The 14,293-nt window shown below is 49.9% G+C and overlaps 19 non-coding genes and 1 pseudogene across 19 annotated transcripts; all 20 read right to left on the reverse strand.

The window, feature by feature from the left end:
- Nucleotides 1-525: 525 nt before the first annotated feature.
- Nucleotides 526-661, reverse strand: LOC135036167 (U1 spliceosomal RNA; annotated as a pseudogene).
- Nucleotides 662-813: 152 nt separating this feature from the next.
- LOC135036197 (U1 spliceosomal RNA) lies at nucleotides 814-977 on the reverse strand. The gene has a single exon (XR_010231008.1). It is a non-coding gene; the product is annotated as a U1 spliceosomal RNA (small nuclear RNA).
- A 674-nt stretch (nucleotides 978-1,651) lies between these two features.
- On the reverse strand, nucleotides 1,652-1,814 carry LOC135036116 (U1 spliceosomal RNA). The gene has a single exon (XR_010230950.1). It is a non-coding gene; the product is annotated as a U1 spliceosomal RNA (small nuclear RNA).
- A 152-nt stretch (nucleotides 1,815-1,966) lies between these two features.
- Nucleotides 1,967-2,130, reverse strand: LOC135036242 (U1 spliceosomal RNA). Its single transcript, XR_010231049.1, has one exon. It is a non-coding gene; the product is annotated as a U1 spliceosomal RNA (small nuclear RNA).
- A 674-nt stretch (nucleotides 2,131-2,804) lies between these two features.
- Nucleotides 2,805-2,967, reverse strand: LOC135036105 (U1 spliceosomal RNA). Its single transcript, XR_010230940.1, has one exon. It is a non-coding gene; the product is annotated as a U1 spliceosomal RNA (small nuclear RNA).
- A 152-nt stretch (nucleotides 2,968-3,119) lies between these two features.
- On the reverse strand, nucleotides 3,120-3,283 carry LOC135036209 (U1 spliceosomal RNA). The gene has a single exon (XR_010231016.1). It is a non-coding gene; the product is annotated as a U1 spliceosomal RNA (small nuclear RNA).
- A 674-nt stretch (nucleotides 3,284-3,957) lies between these two features.
- On the reverse strand, nucleotides 3,958-4,120 carry LOC135036117 (U1 spliceosomal RNA). The gene has a single exon (XR_010230951.1). It is a non-coding gene; the product is annotated as a U1 spliceosomal RNA (small nuclear RNA).
- Nucleotides 4,121-4,272: 152 nt separating this feature from the next.
- Nucleotides 4,273-4,436, reverse strand: LOC135036243 (U1 spliceosomal RNA). The gene has a single exon (XR_010231050.1). It is a non-coding gene; the product is annotated as a U1 spliceosomal RNA (small nuclear RNA).
- A 674-nt stretch (nucleotides 4,437-5,110) lies between these two features.
- On the reverse strand, nucleotides 5,111-5,273 carry LOC135036107 (U1 spliceosomal RNA). Its single transcript, XR_010230942.1, has one exon. It is a non-coding gene; the product is annotated as a U1 spliceosomal RNA (small nuclear RNA).
- A 152-nt stretch (nucleotides 5,274-5,425) lies between these two features.
- Nucleotides 5,426-5,589, reverse strand: LOC135036220 (U1 spliceosomal RNA). The gene has a single exon (XR_010231027.1). It is a non-coding gene; the product is annotated as a U1 spliceosomal RNA (small nuclear RNA).
- A 674-nt stretch (nucleotides 5,590-6,263) lies between these two features.
- Nucleotides 6,264-6,426, reverse strand: LOC135036119 (U1 spliceosomal RNA). The gene has a single exon (XR_010230953.1). It is a non-coding gene; the product is annotated as a U1 spliceosomal RNA (small nuclear RNA).
- A 152-nt stretch (nucleotides 6,427-6,578) lies between these two features.
- On the reverse strand, nucleotides 6,579-6,742 carry LOC135036244 (U1 spliceosomal RNA). Its single transcript, XR_010231051.1, has one exon. It is a non-coding gene; the product is annotated as a U1 spliceosomal RNA (small nuclear RNA).
- Nucleotides 6,743-7,416: 674 nt separating this feature from the next.
- LOC135036177 (U1 spliceosomal RNA) lies at nucleotides 7,417-7,579 on the reverse strand. Its single transcript, XR_010230997.1, has one exon. It is a non-coding gene; the product is annotated as a U1 spliceosomal RNA (small nuclear RNA).
- Nucleotides 7,580-7,731: 152 nt separating this feature from the next.
- Nucleotides 7,732-7,895, reverse strand: LOC135036221 (U1 spliceosomal RNA). Its single transcript, XR_010231028.1, has one exon. It is a non-coding gene; the product is annotated as a U1 spliceosomal RNA (small nuclear RNA).
- Nucleotides 7,896-10,319: 2,424 nt separating this feature from the next.
- Nucleotides 10,320-10,483, reverse strand: LOC135036202 (U1 spliceosomal RNA). Its single transcript, XR_010231010.1, has one exon. It is a non-coding gene; the product is annotated as a U1 spliceosomal RNA (small nuclear RNA).
- A 152-nt stretch (nucleotides 10,484-10,635) lies between these two features.
- On the reverse strand, nucleotides 10,636-10,799 carry LOC135036095 (U1 spliceosomal RNA). Its single transcript, XR_010230930.1, has one exon. It is a non-coding gene; the product is annotated as a U1 spliceosomal RNA (small nuclear RNA).
- A 670-nt stretch (nucleotides 10,800-11,469) lies between these two features.
- Nucleotides 11,470-11,633, reverse strand: LOC135036156 (U1 spliceosomal RNA). Its single transcript, XR_010230989.1, has one exon. It is a non-coding gene; the product is annotated as a U1 spliceosomal RNA (small nuclear RNA).
- A 152-nt stretch (nucleotides 11,634-11,785) lies between these two features.
- LOC135036084 (U1 spliceosomal RNA) lies at nucleotides 11,786-11,949 on the reverse strand. Its single transcript, XR_010230920.1, has one exon. It is a non-coding gene; the product is annotated as a U1 spliceosomal RNA (small nuclear RNA).
- A 671-nt stretch (nucleotides 11,950-12,620) lies between these two features.
- On the reverse strand, nucleotides 12,621-12,783 carry LOC135036144 (U1 spliceosomal RNA). Its single transcript, XR_010230978.1, has one exon. It is a non-coding gene; the product is annotated as a U1 spliceosomal RNA (small nuclear RNA).
- A 152-nt stretch (nucleotides 12,784-12,935) lies between these two features.
- Nucleotides 12,936-13,099, reverse strand: LOC135036249 (U1 spliceosomal RNA). The gene has a single exon (XR_010231055.1). It is a non-coding gene; the product is annotated as a U1 spliceosomal RNA (small nuclear RNA).
- Nucleotides 13,100-14,293: the final 1,194 nt, after the last annotated feature.

Genomic DNA, 14,293 nt, shown 5'->3' on the forward strand with positions numbered 1-14,293 from the left:
ACAACAAACCAAATGCAACAACTAGTGCAAGCATTCCTGGGGGAAGGCCTGCCGCAGATGGATTTGCATATGGTGATGTCATCCAAGCAGTGGGTCAAAGTTGGCTTCAACCCTCGTCTGCATATGAAAAGAGAAAAGGGGCGTGCAGGGCATGGTGGCCTTTTGCGGCGCTTGGCTGACCCCTAGTTTGCATTAAACACCTCCACCCTCCTTTGGTGTGGGGCTCATGTTGGCTATGCCCCAGCCCCTGAAGCATTCAAGCTGATTTCTTGCAGCAGCTGGGCACTGTAACAGCTCCAGAGCTGCTCTGTAAGGCAAGTAAAAGGGTGTGGGCCCTGCAGCACTACCTGTAGTTTGCATTGTGCATTGGAAGGCACAAAGTAAGCAGACGGGAGGAGAAGTCAGGATAGTGCACAAGGGTATAGAAGGGAGCGGCTGAAGAAAAGAGAAGTGGAAACAGACAGCAAACTAGGCTGGAGAGAGACCTGAGACAAAGAGATCTGAATTATACGAGAGCCGACGAGGGGAAACACAAATTATGCAGTCAAGTTTCCCACATTTGGGGAAATCGCAGGAGCAGCACACCCAGAGTGCAATGGTTGAGCCTTGCCCTGGGAGAAGCACCTTCATGATCATAGTATCTCACCTGGCAGGTAAGTAGGAGTTGGGCTAGAGCTGGGGAGGGTCGCTGCTCGGGTTCCCCCCTGTGAAGTGAAGGAGATCCAACTGAGGCAGCACCAGGGAACTCTCGAAAGAAGAACAAGGCTAGAGGAAGATCTGAGACAAAGAAATCTGACTTTTACCAGAGCTGACCAGAGGAAAGCACAAACACAGTCCCCCACTACCACAAATAATGCAGTCGAGTTTCCCACATTTGGGAAAATCACAGGGGTCAGCATACCCAGAATGCAATGAATGAACCTCACCCTGGGAGAACAATCTTCATGACCATGGTATCTCCTATGCAAAATAAGTATGATTTGGGATAGGGCTGGTGAGGGCAGCTGCTCAGGCACATCTCTGTCAAGTAAAGGAGATTCAACTGAGGCAGCACAAGTGAACTCTCATCTGGGGACAACAACTGCAGGGAGACCACATCTTTTCAGATGAACATGGGAGGGCGGAAGGCTGCCTAATACTGAAGCACCATCAAATATCAAACCATATGCAACAACTAGTACAAGCACTCCTGGGGGAAGGTCTGCAGCAGACGGATTTGCATACGGTGATGTTATCCAAGCAGTGGGCCAAAGTTGACTGGAACCCTCATCTGCATATGAAAAGAGAAAAGGGGCATGCAGGGCATGGCGGCCTTTTGCAGTGCTTGGATGACCCCTAGTTCGCATTAAACACCTCCCCCCTCCTTTGGTGTGGGGCTCATGTTGGCCATGCCCCATCCCCTGAAGCATTCAAGCTGATTTCTTGCAGCAGCTGGGCACTGTAACAGCTCCAGAGCTGCTCTGTAAGGCAAGTAAAAGGGTGTGGGCCCTGCAGCACTACCTGTAGTTTGCATTGTGCATTGGAAGGCACAAAGTAAGCAGACGGGAGGAGAAGTCAGGATAGTGCACAAGGGTATAGAAGGGAGCGGCTGAAGAAAAGAGAAGTGGAAACAGACAGCAAACTAGGCTGGAGAGAGACCTGAGACAAATAGATCTGAATTATACGAGAGCCGACCAGGGGAAACACAAATTATGCAGTCAAGTTTCCCACATTTGGGGAAATCGCAGGGGCAGCACACCCAGAGTGCAATGGGTGAGCCTTGCCCTGGGAGAAGCACCTTCATGATCATAGTATCTCACCTGGCAGGTAAGTAGGAGTTGGGCTAGAGCTGGGGAGGGTCGCTGCTCGGGTACCCCCCTGTCAAGTGAAGGAGATCCAACTGAGGCAGCACAATGGAACTCTCGAAAGAAGAACAAGGCTAGAGGAAAATCTGAGACAAAGAAATCTGACTTTTACCAGAGCTGACCAGAGGAAAGCACAAACACAGTCCCCCACTACCACAAATAATGCAGTCAAGTTTCCCACATTTGGGGAAATCACAGGGGTCAGCATACCCAAAATGCAATGAATGAACCTCACCCTGGGAGAACAATCTTCATGACCATGGTATCTCCTATGCAAAATAAGTATGATTTGGAATAGGGCTGGGGAGGGCCGCTGCTCATGCACATCTCTGTCAAGTAAAGGAGATTCAACTGAGGCAGCACAAGGGAACTCTCATCTGGGGACAACAACTGCAGGGAGAACACATATTTTCAGATGAACATGGGAGGGCAGAAGGCTGCCTAATACTGAAGCACCCCCAAACAACAAACCAAATGCAACAACTAGTGCAAGCATTCCTGGGGGAAGTTCTGCAGAAGACGGATTTGCATACGGTGATGTCATCCAAGCAGTGGGTCAAAGTTGGCTTCAACCCTCATCTGCATTTGAAAAGAGAAAAGGGGCGTGCAGGGCATGGCGGCCTTTTGCGGTGCTTGGATGACCCCTAGTTCGCATTAAACACCTCCACCCTCCTTTGGTGTGGGGCTCATGTTGGCCATGCCCCATCCCCTGAAGCATTCAAGCTGATTTCTTGCAGCAGCTGGGCACTGTAACAGCTCCAGAGCTGCTCTGTAAGGCAAGTAAAAGGGTGTGGGCCCTGCAGCACTACCTGTAGTTTGCATTGTGCATTGGAAGGCACAAAGTAAGCAGACGGGAGGAGAAGTCAGGATAGTGCACAAGGGTATAGAAGGGAGCGGTTGAAGAAAAGAGAAGTGGAAACAGACAGCAAACTAGGCTGGAGAGAGACCTGAGACAAAGAGATCTGAATTATACGAGAGCCGACCAGGGGAAACACAAATTATGCAGTCAAGTTTCCCACATTTGGGGAAATCGCAGGGGCAGCACACCCAGAGTGCAATGGGTGAGCCTTGCCCTGGGAGAAGCACCTTCATGATCATAGTATCTCACCTGGCAGGTAAGTAGGAGTTGGGCTAGAGCTGGGGAGGGTCGCTGTTCGGGCACCCCCCTGTCAAGTGAAAGAGATCCAACTGAGGCAGCACAAGGGAACTCTCGAAAGAAGAACAAGGCTAGAGGAAGATCTGAGACAAAGAAATCTGACTTTTACCAGAGCTGACCAGAGGAAAGCACAAACACAGTCCCCCACTACCACAAATAATGCAGTCGAGTTTCCCACATTTGGGAAAATCACAGGGGTCAGCATACCCAGAATGCAATGAATGAACCTCACCCTGGGAGAACAATCTTCATGACCATGGTATCTCCTATGCAAAATAAGTATGATTTGGGATAGGGCTGGTGAGGGCAGCTGCTCAGGCAAATCTCTGTCAAGTAAAGGAGATTCAACTGAGGCAGCACAAGTGAACTCTCATCTGGGGACAACAACTGCAGGGAGACCACATCTTTTCAGATGAACATGGGAGGGCGGAAGGCTGCCTAATACTGAAGCACCATCAAATATCAAACCATATGCAACAACTAGTACAAGCACTCCTGGGGGAAGGTCTGCAGCAGACGGATTTGCATACGGTGATGTTATCCAAGCAGTGGGCCAAAGTTGACTGGAACCCTCATCTGCATATGAAAAGAGAAAAGGGGCATGCAGGGCATGGCGGCCTTTTGCAGTGCTTGGATGACCCCTAGTTCGCATTAAACACCTCCCCCCTCCTTTGGTGTGGGGCTCATGTTGGCCATGCCCCATCCCCTGAAGCATTCAAGCTGATTTCTTGCAGCAGCTGGGCACTGTAACAGCTCCAGAGCTGCTCTGTAAGGCAAGTAAAAGGGTGTGGGCCCTGCAGCACTACCTGTAGTTTGCATTGTGCATTGGAAGGCACAAAGTAAGCAGACGGGAGGAGAAGTCAGGATAGTGCACAAGGGTATAGAAGGGAGCGGCTGAAGAAAAGAGAAGTGGAAACAGACAGCAAACTAGGCTGGAGAGAGACCTGAGACAAATAGATCTGAATTATACGAGAGCCGACCAGGGGAAACACAAATTATGCAGTCAAGTTTCCCACATTTGGGGAAATCGCAGGGGCAGCACACCCAGAGTGCAATGGGTGAGCCTTGCCCTGGGAGAAGCACCTTCATGATCATAGTATCTCACCTGGCAGGTAAGTAGGAGTTGGGCTAGAGCTGGGGAGGGTCGCTGCTCGGGTACCCCCCTGTCAAGTGAAGGAGATCCAACTGAGGCAGCACAATGGAACTCTCGAAAGAAGAACAAGGCTAGAGGAAAATCTGAGACAAAGAAATCTGACTTTTACCAGAGCTGACCAGAGGAAAGCACAAACACAGTCCCCCACTACCACAAATAATGCAGTCAAGTTTCCCACATTTGGGGAAATCACAGGGGTCAGCATACCCAAAATGCAATGAATGAACCTCACCCTGGGAGAACAATCTTCATGACCATGGTATCTCCTATGCAAAATAAGTATGATTTGGAATAGGGCTGGGGAGGGCCGCTGCTCATGCACATCTCTGTCAAGTAAAGGAGATTCAACTGAGGCAGCACAAGGGAACTCTCATCTGGGGACAACAACTGCAGGGAGAACACATATTTTCAGATGAACATGGGAGGGCAGAAGGCTGCCTAATACTGAAGCACCCCCAAACAACAAACCAAATGCAACAACTAGTGCAAGCATTCCTGGGGGAAGTTCTGCAGAAGACGGATTTGCATACGGTGATGTCATCCAAGCAGTGGGTCAAAGTTGGCTTCAACCCTCATCTGCATATGAAAAGAGAAAAGGGGCGTGCAGGGCATGGCGGCCTTTTGTGGTGCTTGGATGACCCCTAGTTCGCATTAAACACCTCCACCCTCCTTTGGTGTGGGGCTCATGTTGGCCATGCCCCATCCCCTGAAGCATTCAAGCTGATTTCTTGCAGCAGCTGGGCACTGTAACAGCTCCAGAGCTGCTCTGTAAGGCAAGTAAAAGGGTGTGGGCCCTGCAGCACTACCTGTAGTTTGCATTGTGCATTGGAAGGCACAAAGTAAGCAGACGGGAGGAGAAGTCAGGATAGTGCACAAGGGTATAGAAGGGAGCGGTTGAAGAAAAGAGAAGTGGAAACAGACAGCAAACTAGGCTGGAGAGAGACCTGAGACAAAGAGATCTGAATTATACGAGAGCCGACCAGGGGAAACACAAATTATGCAGTCAAGTTTCCCACATTTGGGGAAATCGCAGGGGCAGCACACCCAGAGTGCAATGGGTGAGCCTTGCCCTGGGAGAAGCACCTTCATGATCATAGTATCTCACCTGGCAGGTAAGTAGGAGTTGGGCTAGAGCTGGGGAGGGTCGCTGTTCGGGCACCCCCCTGTCAAGTGAAAGAGATCCAACTGAGGCAGCACAAGGGAACTCTCGAAAGAAGAACAAGGCTAGAGGAAGATCTGAGACAAAGAAATCTGACTTTTACCAGAGCTGACCAGAGGAAAGCACAAACACAGTCCCCCACTACCACAAATAATGCAGTCGAGTTTCCCACATTTGGGAAAATCACAGGGGTCAGCATACCCAGAATGCAATGAATGAACCTCACCCTGGGAGAACAATCTTCATGACCATGGTATCTCCTATGCAAAATAAGTATGATTTGGGATAGGGCTGGTGAGGGCAGCTGCTCAGGCACATCTCTGTCAAGTAAAGGAGATTCAACTGAGGCAGCACAAGTGAACTCTCATCTGGGGACAACAACTGCAGGGAGACCACATCTTTTCAGATGAACATGGGAGGGCGGAAGGCTGCCTAATACTGAAGCACCATCAAATATCAAACCATATGCAACAACTAGTACAAGCACTCCTGGGGGAAGGTCTGCAGCAGACGGATTTGCATACGGTGATGTTATCCAAGCAGTGGGCCAAAGTTGACTGGAACCCTCATCTGCATATGAAAAGAGAAAAGGGGCATGCAGGGCATGGCGGCCTTTTGCAGTGCTTGGATGACCCCTAGTTCGCATTAAACACCTCCCCCCTCCTTTGGTGTGGGGCTCATGTTGGCCATGCCCCATCCCCTGAAGCATTCAAGCTGATTTCTTGCAGCAGCTGGGCACTGTAACAGCTCCAGAGCTGCTCTGTAAGGCAAGTAAAAGGGTGTGGGCCCTGCAGCACTACCTGTAGTTTGCATTGTGCATTGGAAGGCACAAAGTAAGCAGACGGGAGGAGAAGTCAGGATAGTGCACAAGGGTATAGAAGGGAGCGGCTGAAGAAAAGAGAAGTGGAAACAGACAGCAAACTAGGCTGGAGAGAGACCTGAGACAAATAGATCTGAATTATACGAGAGCCGACCAGGGGAAACACAAATTATGCAGTCAAGTTTCCCACATTTGGGGAAATCGCAGGGGCAGCACACCCAGAGTGCAATGGGTGAGCCTTGCCCTGGGAGAAGCACCTTCATGATCATAGTATCTCACCTGGCAGGTAAGTAGGAGTTGGGCTAGAGCTGGGGAGGGTCGCTGCTCGGGTACCCCCCTGTCAAGTGAAGGAGATCCAACTGAGGCAGCACAATGGAACTCTCGAAAGAAGAACAAGGCTAGAGGAAAATCTGAGACAAAGAAATCTGACTTTTACCAGAGCTGACCAGAGGAAAGCACAAACACAGTCCCCCACTACCACAAATAATGCAGTCAAGTTTCCCACATTTGGGGAAATCACAGGGGTCAGCATACCCAAAATGCAATGAATGAACCTCACCCTGGGAGAACAATCTTCATGACCATGGTATCTCCTATGCAAAATAAGTATGATTTGGAATAGGGCTGGGGAGGGCCGCTGCTCATGCACATCTCTGTCAAGTAAAGGAGATTCAACTGAGGCAGCACAAGGGAACTCTCATCTGGGGACAACAACTGCAGGGAGAACACATATTTTCAGATGAACATGGGAGGGCAGAAGGCTGCCTAATACTGAAGCACCCCCAAACAACAAACCAAATGCAACAACTAGTGCAAGCATTCCTGGGGGAAGTTCTGCAGAAGACGGATTTGCATACGGTGATGTCATCCAAGCAGTGGGTCAAAGTTGGCTTCAACCCTCATCTGCATATGAAAAGAGAAAAGGGGCGTGCAGGGCATGGCGGCCTTTTGTGGTGCTTGGATGACCCCTAGTTCGCATTAAACACCTCCACCCTCCTTTGGTGTGGGGCTCATGTTGGCCATGCCCCATCCCCTGAAGCATTCAAGCTGATTTCTTGCAGCAGCTGGGCACTGTAACAGCTCCAGAGCTGCTCTGTAAGGCAAGTAAAAGGGTGTGGGCCCTGCAGCACTACCTGTAGTTTGCATTGTGCATTGGAAGGCACAAAGTAAGCAGACGGGAGGAGAAGTCAGGATAGTGCACAAGGGTATAGAAGGGAGCGGTTGAAGAAAAGAGAAGTGGAAACAGACAGCAAACTAGGCTGGAGAGAGACCTGAGACAAAGAGATCTGAATTATACGAGAGCCGACCAGGGGAAACACAAATTATGCAGTCAAGTTTCCCACATTTGGGGAAATCGCAGGGGCAGCACACCCAGAGTGCAATTGGTGAGCCTTGCCCTGGGAGAAGCACCTTCATGATCATAGTATCTCACCTGGCAGGTAAGTAGGAGTTGGGCTAGAGCTGGGGAGGGTCGCTGTTCGGGCACCCCCCTGTCAAGTGAAAGAGATCCAACTGAGGCAGCACAAGGGAACTCTCGAAAGAAGAACAAGGCTAGAGGAAGATCTGAGACAAAGAAATCTGACTTTTACCAGAGCTGACCAGAGGAAAGCACAAACACAGTCCCCCACTACCACAAATAATGCAGTCGAGTTTCCCACATTTGGGAAAATCACAGGGGTCAGCATACCCAGAATGCAATGAATGAACCTCACCCTGGGAGAACAATCTTCATGACCATGGTATCTCCTATGCAAAATAAGTATGATTTGGGATAGGGCTGGTGAGGGCCGCTGCTCAGGCACATCTCTGTCAAGTAAAGGAGATTCAACTGAGGCAGCACAAGGGAACTCTCATCTGGGGACAACAACTGCAGGGAGACCACATCTTTTCAGATGAACATGGGAGGGCGGAAGGCTGCCTAATACTGAAGCACCATCAAATATCAAACCATATGCAACAACTAGTACAAGCACTCCTTGGGGAAGGTCTGCAGCAGACGGATTTGCATACGGTGATGTTATCCAAGCAGTGGGCCAAAGTTGACTGGAACCCTCATCTGCATATGAAAAGAGAAAAGGGGCATGCAGGGCATGGCGGCCTTTTGCAGTGCTTGGATGACCCCTAGTTCGCATTAAACACCCCCACCCTCCTTTGGTGTGGGGCTCATGTTGGCCATGCCCCATCCCCTGAAGCATTCAAGCTGATTTCTTGCAGCAGCTGGGCACTGTAACAGCTCCAGAGCTGTTCTGTAAGGCAAGTAAAAGGGTGTGGGCCCTGCAGCACCACCTGTTGTTCGCATTGTGCGTTGGAAGGCACAAATTAAGCAGACGGGAGGAGAAGTCAGGATAGTGCGCAAGGGCATACTTTTCTCTTAGTCCGGGGGCAAGGCTTCAAAATGGGGTCTGCAACGGAGGAGACACAGGGGGCGTGGTCACAGCAGCTTTTCTCTACAGCCTGCACCAGCAGGAGCCTACACCATTTTTTATGATCACGCTGAACTGCAGTGCGACTGCAATTACATCATGGTCAAGAAGGGAGGCGTCATGCTGGGTGGCCATGCCCTGTCACTGTGCAGGAGCCAGCACAGCTCACACACTAGTCCCCGGGTGCAGCCCCCAACCCCCGGGACACCCGGAGCAACAAAATGTAGATTCAGGCCACCAGGCCACGCCCCTACCTATGAAACCATGCCTCCTTTTTACCATTGCGCTGTTTATCTGCGCGCACTGCATTACAATCTCCCTCGCTACCTTTCTGGGTGTCACCAGTGATAGTGACACCTCTGCCATGCTTGTAGCAGCTGGTCCTAAGATCTACGCCTCAAGCCCTGAGTGTTTGCCCTTGTGACTTGTTGATCATCATAGCGAAGCAGATGCTTACAGAAAACTGCAGGGGCTTAGATTGAAAATAAAAAAATTGATGGGTATAAGGTAGAGAGGAGCGGGTTCGGTTCTCCGAGAACCGAATTCCCCACGAACTCCACGTGGTTTACACTGGTCCGAGGCAGGCTCGGTTGTTCCCGCCTGACTCGGAAAACCTGAACAAGGGAAAATGTCATCATCCCGCTGTCGGATTCTTGCGAGATTCGGATTCCATATAAAGAGCTGCGCGTTGCTGCCATTTTTACTCGTGCATTGAAGAGAGAGCGGAGAGGACGTGGCTATGTTCTCTCAGTGGAAATCTCAATATCAGTGCTCAGTATCAGTGGTTACTTATTGCTGCTCAGTAATACTAGTAGTGTGTCTCTCCTGCTCAGTGTCAGTTCTCAGTAGTATCCTCATCAGTGCTCAGTATCACTGCTCATTGTCTTGTGCTGCATTGTGGTGCTCAGCATACTACAGTACATTACTAATAGTCCAGTGCTGCATCTTGCTGCTCAGTGTCAGTTCTAGTATCCTCATCAGTGCTCACTATCACTGCTCATTGCATTGTGGTGTTCTGTATACTACAGTAACATAGTAATATAGTATATATAGAGGAGCGGGTTCGGTTCTCCGAGAACCGAATTCCCGACGAACTCCACGTGGTTTACACTGGTCCGTGGCAGGCTCGGTTGTTCCCGCCTGACTATGAAAACCTGAACAAGGGAAAATGTCATCATCCCGCTGTCAGATTCTCGCGAGATTCGGATTCCATATAAAGAGCTGCGCGTTGCCGCCATTTTTACTCGTGCATTGAAGAGAGAGCGGAGAGGACGTGGCTATGTTCTCTCAGTGGAAATCTCAATATCAGTGCCCAGTATCAGTGGTTACTTATTGCTGCTCAGTAATACTAGTAGTGTGTCTCTCCTGCTCAGTGTCAGTTCTCAGTAGTATCCTCATCAGTGCTCAGTATCACTGCTCATTGTCTTGTGCTGCATTGTGGTGCTCAGCATACAACAGTACATTACTAATAGTCCAGTGCTGCATCTTGCTGCTCATGTTGGCTATGCCCCAGCCCCTGAAGCATTCAAGCTGATTTCTTGCAGCAGCTGGGCACTGTAACAGCTCCAGAGCTGCTCTGTAAGGCAAGTAAAAGGGTGTTGGCCCTGCAGCACTACCTGTAGTTTGCATTGTGCGTTGGAAGGCACAAAGTAAGCAGACAGGAGAAGTCAGGAGAGTGCACAAGGGCATAGAAGGCGGGGGCTCAAGAAAAGAGAAGTGGAAACAGACAGCAAACTAGGCTGGAGAGAGACCTGAGACAAAGAGATCTGAATTATACGAGTAGCCGACCAGAGGAAACACAAATTATGCAGTCAAGTGTCCCACATTTGGGGAAATCGTAGGAGCAGCACACCCAGAGTGCAATGGGTGAGCCTTGCCCTGGTAGAAGCACCTTCCTGATCATAGTATCTCACTTGGCCGGTAAGTAGGAGTTGGGCTTGAGCTGGGGAGGGTCGCTGCTCGGGCACCCCCCTGTCAAGTGAAGGAGATCCAACTGAGGCAGCACAAGGAAACACTCAAAAAAAGAACAAGGCTAGAGGAAGATCTGAGACAAAGAAATCTGACTTTTACCAGAGCTGACCAGAGGAAAGCACAAACACAGTCCCCCACTACCACAAATAATGCAGTCGAGTTTCCCACATTTGGGGAAATCACAGGGGTCAGCATACCCAGAATGCAATGAATGAACCTCACCCTGGGAGAACAATCTTCATGACCATGGTATCTCCTATGCAAAATAAGTATGATTTGGGATAGGGCTGGGGAGGGCCGCTGCTCAGGCACATCTCTTTCAAGTAAAGGAGATTCAACTGAGGCAGCACAAGGGAACTCTCATCTGGGGACAACAACTGCAGGGAGAACACATATTTTCAGATGAACATGGGAGAGCTGAAGGCTGCCTAATACTGAAGCACCCCAAACAACAAACCAAATGCAACAACTAGTACAAGCATTCCTGGGGGAAGGTCTGCAGAAGACGGATTTGCATACGGTGATGTCATCCAAGCAGTGGGCCAAAGTTGGCTGGAACCCTCATCTGCATATGAAAAGAGAAAAGGGGTATGCAGGGCATGGCGGCCTTTTGCGGCGCTTGGATGACCCTTAGTTCGCATTAAACACCTCCACCCTCCGTCGGTGTGGGGCTCATGTTGGCTATGCCCCAGCCCCTGAAGCATTCAAGCTGATTTCTTGCAGCAGCTGGGCACTGTAACAGCTCCAGAGCTGCTCTGAAAGGCAAGTAAAAGGGTGTGGGCCCTGCAGCACTACCTGTAGTTTGCATTGTGCGTTGGAAGGCACAAAGTAAGCAGACAGGAGAAGTCAGGAGAGTGCACAAGGGCATAGAAGGCAGCGGCTCAAGAAAAGAGAAGTGGAAACAGACAGCAAACTAGGCTGGAGAGAGACCTGAGACAAAGAGATCTGAATTATACGAGTAGCCGACTAGAGGAAACACAAATTATGCAGTCAAGTGTCCCACATTTGGGGAAATCGTAGGAGCAGCACACCCAGAGTGCAATGGGTGAGCCTTGCCCTGGGAGAAGCACCTTCCTGATCATAGTATCTCACCTGGCAGGTAAGTAGGAGTTGGGCTAGAGATGGGGAGGGTCGCTGCTCGGGCACCCCCCTGTCAAGTGAAGGAGATCCAACTGAGGCAGCACAAGGAAACTCTCGAAAAAAGAACAAGGCTAGAGGAAGATCTGAGACAAAGAAATCTGTCTTTTACCAGAGCTGACCAGAGGAAAGCACAAACACAGTCCCCCACTACCACAATTAATGCAGTCGAGTTTCCCACATTTGGGGAAATCACAGGGGTCAGCATACCCAGAATGCAATGAATGAACCTCACCCTGGGAGAACAATCTTCATGACCATGGAAACTTCTATGCAAAATAAGTATGATTTGGGATAGGGCTGGGGAGGGCCGCTGCTCAGGCACATCTCTGTCAAGTAAAGGAGATTCAACTGAGGCAGCACAAGGGAACTCTCATCTGGGGACAACAACTGCAGGGAGAACACATATTTTCAGATGAACATGGGAGGGCAGAAGGCTGCCTAATACTGAAGCACCCCCAAACAACAAACCAAATGTAACAACTAGTAAAAGCATTCCTGGGAGAAGGTCTGCAGAAGACGGATTTGCATACGGTGATGTCATCCAAGCAGTGGGCCAAAGTTGGCTGGAACCCTCATCTGCATATGAAAAGAGAAAAGGGTTATGCAGGGCATGGCGGCCTTTTGCGGTGCTTGGATGACCCCTAGTTCGCATTAAATACCTCCACCCTCCTTCGGTGTGGGGCTCATGTTGGCTATGCCCCAGCCCCTGAAGCATTCAAGCTGATTTCTTGCAGCAGCTGGGCACTGTAACAGCTCCAGAGCTGCTCTGTACGGCAAGTAAAAGGGTGTGGGCCCTGCAGCACTACCTGTAGTTCGCATTGTGCGTTGGAAGGCACAAAGTAAGCAGACGGGAGAAGTCAGGATAGTGCGCAAGGGCATAGAAGGGAGCGGCTCAAGAAAACAGAAGTGGAAACAGACAGCAAACTAGGCTGGAGAGAGACCTGAGACAAAGAGATCTGAATTATACGAGAGCCGACCAGGGGAAACACAAATTATGCAGTCAAGTTTCCCACATTTGGGGAAATCGCAGGAGCAGCACACCCAGAGTGCAATGGGTGAGCCTTGCCCTGGGAGAAGCACCTTCATGATCATAGTATCTCACCTGGCAGGTATGTAGGAGTTGGGCTAGAGCTGGGGAGGGTCGCTGCTCGGGTACCCCCCTGTCAAGTGAAGGAGGTCAAACTGAGGCAGCACAATGGAACTCTCGAAAGAAGAACAAGGCTAGAGGAAGATCTGAGACAAAGAAATCTGACTTTTACCAGAGCTGACCAGAGGAAAACACAAACACAGTCCCCCACTACCACAAATAATGCAGTTGAGTTTCCCACATTTGGGGAAATCACAGGGGTCAGCATACCCAGAATGCAATGAATGAACCTCACCCTGGGAGAACAATCTTTATGACCATGGTATCTCCTATGCAAAATAAGTATGATTTGAGATAGGGCTGGGGAGGGCCGCTGCTCAGGCACATCTCTGTCAAGTAAAGGAGATTCAACTGAGGCAGCACAAGGGAACTCTCATCTGGGGACAACAACTGCCGGGAGAACACATATTTTCAGATGAACATGGGAGGGCAGAAGGCTGCCTAATACTGAAGCACGCCCAAACAACAAACCAAATGCAACAACTAGTACAAGCATTCCTGGGAGAAGGTCTGCAGAAGACGGATTTGCATACGGTGATGTCATCCAAGCAGTGGGCCAAAGTTGGCTTGAACCCTCATCTGCATATGTTGAAGATACAATTTGTGAATTGCATTTAACACTATCTCCCTTTCCTGGGGAGAAGATGGTAGGGCCGATTTGAAAAACCGGCGAGGAGGCACCTCTTCGAATTTCAGCTTGTAACCCTGAGAAACAATTTCTATTGCCTAGGGATCCACCTGCGAATGAACCCAGATGTGGCTGAAAACTCGAAGACGTGCCCCCAACTGGGCGGACTCCTTTAGCGGAGCCCCAGCGTCATGCGGTGGATTTTGTAGAGGCCGGGGAGGACTTCTGTTCCTGGGAACTAGCTGTGTTGTGCAGCTTCTTCCCTCTGCCCTTACCTCTGGCAAGAAAGGACGCACCTCGTACTTTCTTGTTTCTCTGTGATCGAAAGGACTGTATTTGATAATGTGGTGCTTTCTTAGGCTGTGAGGGAATATAAGGCAAAAAATTTGATTTACCAGCTGTAGCTGTGGAGACTAGGTCCGAGAGACCTTCCCCAAACAATTCCTCACCCCTGTAAGGTAAAACCTCCATATGCCTTTTTGAGTCGGCATCACCTGTCCATTGCCGGGTCCATAGGACTCGTCTAGCAGAAATCGACATAGCGTTTATTCTAGAACCCAGTAGACTAATGTCACTTTGAGCATCTCTCATATATAGGACAGCATCTTTTATATGCCCTATGGTCAATAACATAGCATCCTTATCTAGGGTCTCAATCTCTGCTGATAAGGTATCTGTCCATGCTGCCACCGCGCTACAACCCCGGCCGACGCAATTGCCGGTCTGAGTAAGGTACCAGAATGTGTGTAAATGGACTTTAGGGTAACCTCCTGCTTGCGGTCAGCAGGGTCCCTGATGGTAGCCGTATCCTGGGATGGCAGCGCTACCTTTTTGGATAAGCGTGTCAATGCT

The sequence above is a fragment of the Pseudophryne corroboree genome, unplaced genomic scaffold, assembly GCF_028390025.1.
Source record: "Pseudophryne corroboree isolate aPseCor3 unplaced genomic scaffold, aPseCor3.hap2 scaffold_630, whole genome shotgun sequence".
NCBI lineage: Eukaryota > Metazoa > Chordata > Amphibia > Anura > Myobatrachidae > Pseudophryne > Pseudophryne corroboree.